Raw genomic sequence first — 6,000 nt, 5'->3', positions numbered from 1 at the left:
TGTATAGTATATATGTGTAGACATTTCAACTCGAATCAATCATCGTAATGCATAGAGTAAATTATGGTATTTTTGCTGCTTTTATAGGAAATTTGCGAATGTATCAGACCTATTCTGCAAACGCAACAGACGCAGACGTACGTCTTGCATCGGGAATTGCAATAAGCCACAAATAAGAGCACGAAAAATTGGATTCATGATAGATAATAGAAATGATAGAAATGTTTCTACGATGGCTAGAACTTCCGACAATTTCTTCTACTGTTATATAATATTGCAAGTGATCCTGGAACCTAGCAACCACTTGTGTCACTTTAAAGGCTGAAAATGAGATATAGCCTCTGCTTGTTTCTTTTAGTCTAATTGTACTTTTATGAATGCCATTAGAATTAACCTATCAAAGATGCAGAAAAGCCGTTTCTAAAACATTAAGTGCTACAGAATATATTTACAGTATGTCATACTAGATGTACTAGCAGCAATAAACAAATATTCTCGTCAAAGACTTACTGAAAGGAAAGTGTGGGCGTACTTTGGCTTAGGTTCAGAAAATCCTATTAATTAGAACTTAGAATTATTATTAATTAGAATTAAAAAATATTTGTGTCAAAATTCAAATATCGTAGCACCGGTGGAGTACCCTTTAGCCTGCATACAGCTGATGTGAACACATTTCTGTCCCAGGCAGCTCACAGTTCACTAGGTAAACGCAAAAAAACCAAGTAAATAATAACTCTGTATGTATATATATATATATATATATATATATATAGATATATATTAGTCTACATAGCTGTGCTATATACTTAAAGTTAAAGCAGGGTACAATTGAAACAGTCGTTAGTGTATCTATTGGATTCAGCTGAAGTGAAACAAAATATATATGGAAAGAAAAACAGGGACGTGTTTCAAAAGATGCTTGAATTTATTACAGGAACATTGCTATAAGCTATCAATGTATAAACGTCGCGTGGGCATATTTAGCTGTTTAATAGCTCGCTAAACGTCGATCTTCTTTCAACAAACCAAATTTGTCGCTCATTGTGCATAACATATGGCCAGAGAAAACGGTACCACGTGTTACACATGTGGCACATCATTGTGGTACGTTATTCGTTCGGTTCGATGGCAAAGATTGCACGACACGGATCTGTGTACATGCACATACAATGTATTAATTAAATATATTTTTCAAAAATTGCACAAGAACATTCTCTCTCTCTATATATATAATGACACTAGCCTGAATTGACAGTAGCTTTAGGTAATTTTAACTGAGAGTGCTCTGACTCATAGACAACTACGGGAATAAGGGCCTGTCATAAACCGTATGTTGAAACGCTGACACACCCTTAGAATACGGCTGTTCGTGCATATAGAATCAATTGACATGTAGAATTCACGCATTTATTAATGATTCAGTAATTCTACAAAACGGTACCATACATTTGAAACAAACAAATATACTTTTGCATTTCACATGTATTCAAATCAGCTGTAATGATAACGTGTTATGTTAAAGTAAAATGCCAAGACGACGTAACGCCGATATTCATGTCAAGTGCTGCATATAAGTTGATCTCTTCAATAGATATCTCTATAATAAATATATACCAAAAAACTATGAGTGGGAATCTGTATCCAGAATAATCGGAATCGAGCCTCGTTATATAAGGGCCTTAAAGGAATGGATACATTTGTTCAGCATTAATAAACAATTAGAAGTTTATAATACATATATGTATATGGATTCATAGAAGATGTGATTGTAAAAAAAAAAAACTGAAAGACAAGAAAAATTGATTCTAGCAATAATCACGGTACACAAAAGATTAGTTGTGTTATACATGTACACCTATTAATCTAATAACATAGACAATTTCAGGAACGTGTATCTGCATTCCCCTACGTAATGCTCTGCTACAATAATGTACCGCAAAAAACTAGATACCTTATATAGATGGAGTTTTCTTTCTATATATATATATATATATATATATATATATATATATATACGTATGTATAGCGTCAGTTGAAAGTATTTTTTAATTTAATTCATACGTTGTTTTGTAACGGATCTACAACAGCATGCAGGACATATATACTTCAAATACTCCATTGCGGAGCTTCAGTTTCATGTCGATTAAGCCAAGTAAAAATGAGTACAATGAAATATTAGCTTCAGCCATCATTTCCCTCGAGTTAATAACATTATTTTTTAGTTTTAGGTATTTCTGTTAATATCGTTAATAATGAATAACTTCTTTTCAGTTATAAGTTATCGGAACGTTTATATTTAGCGGAGAAAATGTAGTGGCCAAACGATGTCTTAGCTGGCCTATTACAGGCAACACTTTTGCCGTGATTATTTAGGCATCTGTTACCACTGTCGACAGGCATCTTTCTTTGTAATGGAGTACTATGATGAGATCATCTTTGGTACGTAGAGAATTCAGTCTCCAATGCTCTATAACGTCACTTGGCTGAAAGTTGTAACTACTCAATTTTTGTTCTTAACTATACGCCGCTGAAACCTGTCAAATAGGATAGCACAGAATAAAATGCCTTTATTATAAATACTTATTGTTAAAGCCATGTTTTTAACTGCCAAAGCATGACAGCTTGACAGTTTTAATGCTAAGGCCCGTGACTCCGTGACAAAATATAACCTATTGAGTAGAGTTGTGTGAACGGCAAAATGTTTGCTGGCTTTATTTTTCTTATTGTTTTAGGGAAATTATGTACGAAACTCGAGCTTAAAATGAGTCAGTCAATCTATCGTCCCACGGGGTGCCCGGATGACCCCAGACCGGTATATGAAATAACTAAAGTATTGTTCTCGTACCGACGTGACATTTCTTTAGCGGTAAGTTTTTCACTGGTTTAATTGACAAACTACTACTATTGAGTAACTTATACAATGCTCCACTGGTGCTTTGTAGTCTTTACGGTTCCTAATGAAATACGAAATAATACGAAACATTCTAAGCAGATGAAGCTTTCGTTGCACACGAGCCAAAAAACAGCGTCCTTTTCATATTTTTCTCGTATTAGTTTATTTCTCGAGGCACGAGACAAACTGATAGTCGTACATTCTCACCGATCATTTCCTTTGTTTTTCCCTCATTTTGAGGAGGATCTTTATGGCCAGCGGATTAGCACATCTGTGATCCTGTTGCCATGCTAGCGGGATCGATTCAGAAGACGTATTACGCAATATGTGTATTATGTCGCTTCGCTTAGATCTTTTTTTGTAAAGAGACGCATATTTGATTATTTATTCAGTATAGCACCGCGCATTTATCGAACGACAAATCGGATTGTGGACATGTTATCCGGTCATCAAGTACGCCCACAGAGAGGCTGGACCAATTTGTAATTGCTTAAAACAGGCGTTATCTTAGGAAGCTGGTCGACCTCAACAAACCCAGTGTTCATCATCTAAATATATAATAGATGGCGTGAAAACGTATTTATAAACGTTTTGTAAAGTGATGATTGTTTTTGTACGGTCTTAGCATATACACACAGATCTATTGGCGATCAGGTAAGATTTACATAGAATTTAGTCAGGCCTTATGAGTTCACATATCAGTATTCGTACATGTACGTACGTAAAATATACAGAAGTCATTTGTCAATGACTGCTGTAGCTTCATAATGTTAATAGTTGTCGCCACCGTCATTTTTAACAGTATATGGGATAAACCAAATATCGGCGCGTCTCCTGAAAAAGCAGATTGACAACTGCATATAGATACATTACACAGTACAGGTCCTTAATGACTGCTAAGTCACCCAGTGCTCTATATGTTTGCTTATCTGTGCTTGTCATATAGTAGTGAGTTCCACTACAAGTGTTTTACGCCAACCCCGACGTCGCCAAGCCACCTTTTCATGGTTGTCCGTAAAATATTCTTTCGTCTACTGCTTATTTTCTTTTATGATGCTGTCGTTCAATATTACGCAACTGACCTTCTATGACGGTTCCGATAGTTTCCCGTTTTGCCGTTGCATTGTCATGTTGTATCGAACGCCTTGGGAGCTTATAATACCAGTTCATTAAATTCTCACTATAGATAGGTGCCGTTCTCCTGCTAATTTTTGTCCTACTTCTGCACATTGGATTTTCGCCCTTCTTTAGAATCGGCTGATAATTTTGTTTGTCGTCAGTTTGCATAACCACAGCTTTTCTTCATAACTCCGTTGCTTTTACATTGAGTCAGACAGTTCGCAATCAATATCAATATTTCTTCTTTGCTTTATGAAATGTCGATGTTTCAATGATCGTGCTCTCGACTTATTCGAATACAATACCGACAACGCTTGAGAAGATATTGGTTATTGGCTATATGGTTTCGATCTTTATGCGTCTCGAGGGACTTTTATGGCCCTCAAAATAAATGTGGACCTTCTGAGGTCATGTTTATCAGGTCGACGGACTGCACCGAACACGGTATAGACGGTCGGGTTCAACGGCAAGATGGAGAACACGACACATAACCCGTAAATACAACACGGCAACCGTGCAGCAAGTTCTACTAATTTCATAGCATTTAGGTCGACATTGCTTGTCGTTAATTAAATTCGTATGATTTTGCATATTTCAATAGGTTAGGATGTGTTTTTTTGGTTGCTCTTTATTGGTTCATTAAATAATTTGAAATTTTTTACTTGAATGAAAAACATCATCTTATTTAAAGTTTGCATGAAACCTGTGTACAAAAAAAATCGTAACCTTTTAGAACACTTTAGCAATGCTGTCGATTGTCAGGAAATCATACTTAATTTTGGACTGCTCCTACTGGAAGTTAGTCTTACCGCATGCCACTAGGTTTTGTCTATCACCACCTGATAGCCTAGTGTGTAATATATTTGCCTGCTAATCTTAGGGACCCGTTGTGGTATAGGTCCGAACCCGGGCATAAATAGATTTTGTTTTGTGCTAAGAGCTGGTCTTCTGATGGAATGTCTTACGTTGATATCCGACGTAAAACTCGAAATATTGGGGGTTAGTTGAAAACAATATGGTAGTCATACGTTATCGTTTGGCGCTGAAATTTGAATTAGTAATGGCCGAATTCAAATTGTCGCATCGTGATTATTATGATTATAAGTTAATTATGATTATTAACTCAAAAAATGCGCCTTAGCTACTTTGATCACGCAACTTTCATATTTATAGAACTAACAATATCGATTTGCTGCCAACAAAGAGGGGTTAATCTAGATCTAGTGAACCTAGGCGCTACCCATATCATATCTGGTACAAAATTGTATTGTATAAGGTTAGAGATAATTAATGCTATAGTAACTTAAACTTTGTTTATGATCGTCAAAAACGCAAGTGTTTAGAAGTTTTAGCGCAAATCCTATCTTGCTAGCTTGTCGCTTTATTGGAGAGTTTATTTAACTATATATAACTTCTATAGAAATAGAAATATTATAAAAGGAGGAACGATCTTAAAAACAGGAAGGATATTTGAACGCTCCGTTACAGTTAAATACGTTAAAAGGCATTTTGTTGAAGTTCACATGTCATTTCTCTTAATAATATAATAATAATATTCCTATCTGTACTAAACTATCACACAATTTGCAATCGCTTACATAATAGGCTAGGTTTTCAGTAACGGGTGCTTACACCTAACCAAAGAGATCACAATTTATTTCGCCACCTAATCTGGCATAAGATTTTTTTCGAAAATGCGATTCAACTAGTATCAGTTAATAAAGTAATCGCAAAGAACACAGCCAGGTACGGACAGAGAGTTTTTTTGCCGTCTTTTGCTATTTTCTTGCTATCTTTTTTTCTACGAAGCTTTTGTAAAAAAACGAAGTTTATCTAGAATTTCAATTTTATTTAGGCACACACTTTTTAGTCTGTAAAATGCATCTCAGTGCATACGTGCAGTTATTAAGCTGGCTGTTTTTCGCGACTCACTTTAATGATTTCCATGTTTTTCGCAATATGTGGTTTTGAGTCTGGGGGGCGAATAT

General features: G+C 35.5%; 2 protein-coding genes across 11 annotated transcripts in view; one reads left to right on the top strand and one right to left on the bottom strand.

The window, feature by feature from the left end:
* Positions 1-6,000, top strand: part of LOC111245467 (uncharacterized) — a 117,331-nt gene that overhangs the window by 24,663 nt on the left and 86,668 nt on the right. For 3 of the 8 annotated variants that reach the window (XM_086980585.1, XM_086980583.1, XM_086980581.1), the window contains one exon: positions 2,733-2,866. The exons of 4 other annotated variants lie outside the window; for them this stretch is intronic. The gene's annotated coding sequence lies outside the window, so the exon portion shown is untranslated. Of the gene's footprint in view, positions 1-87; positions 521-2,732; positions 2,867-6,000 lie in introns of those variants that run through there. One more of the 8 variants, XR_015321551.1, reaches the window with a different exon arrangement.
* Positions 1-6,000, bottom strand: part of LOC111244837 (uncharacterized) — a 63,372-nt gene that overhangs the window by 15,459 nt on the left and 41,913 nt on the right. The window lies entirely within an intron of this gene.

Source organism: Varroa destructor, unplaced genomic scaffold (genome assembly GCF_002443255.2).
Source record: "Varroa destructor unplaced genomic scaffold, Vdes_3.0 BEIS01000002.1, whole genome shotgun sequence".
Lineage (NCBI taxonomy): Eukaryota > Metazoa > Arthropoda > Arachnida > Mesostigmata > Varroidae > Varroa > Varroa destructor.
The sequence above is the reverse complement of the archived record's forward strand: the minus strand, read 5'-3'. Positions and strand labels throughout refer to the sequence as shown.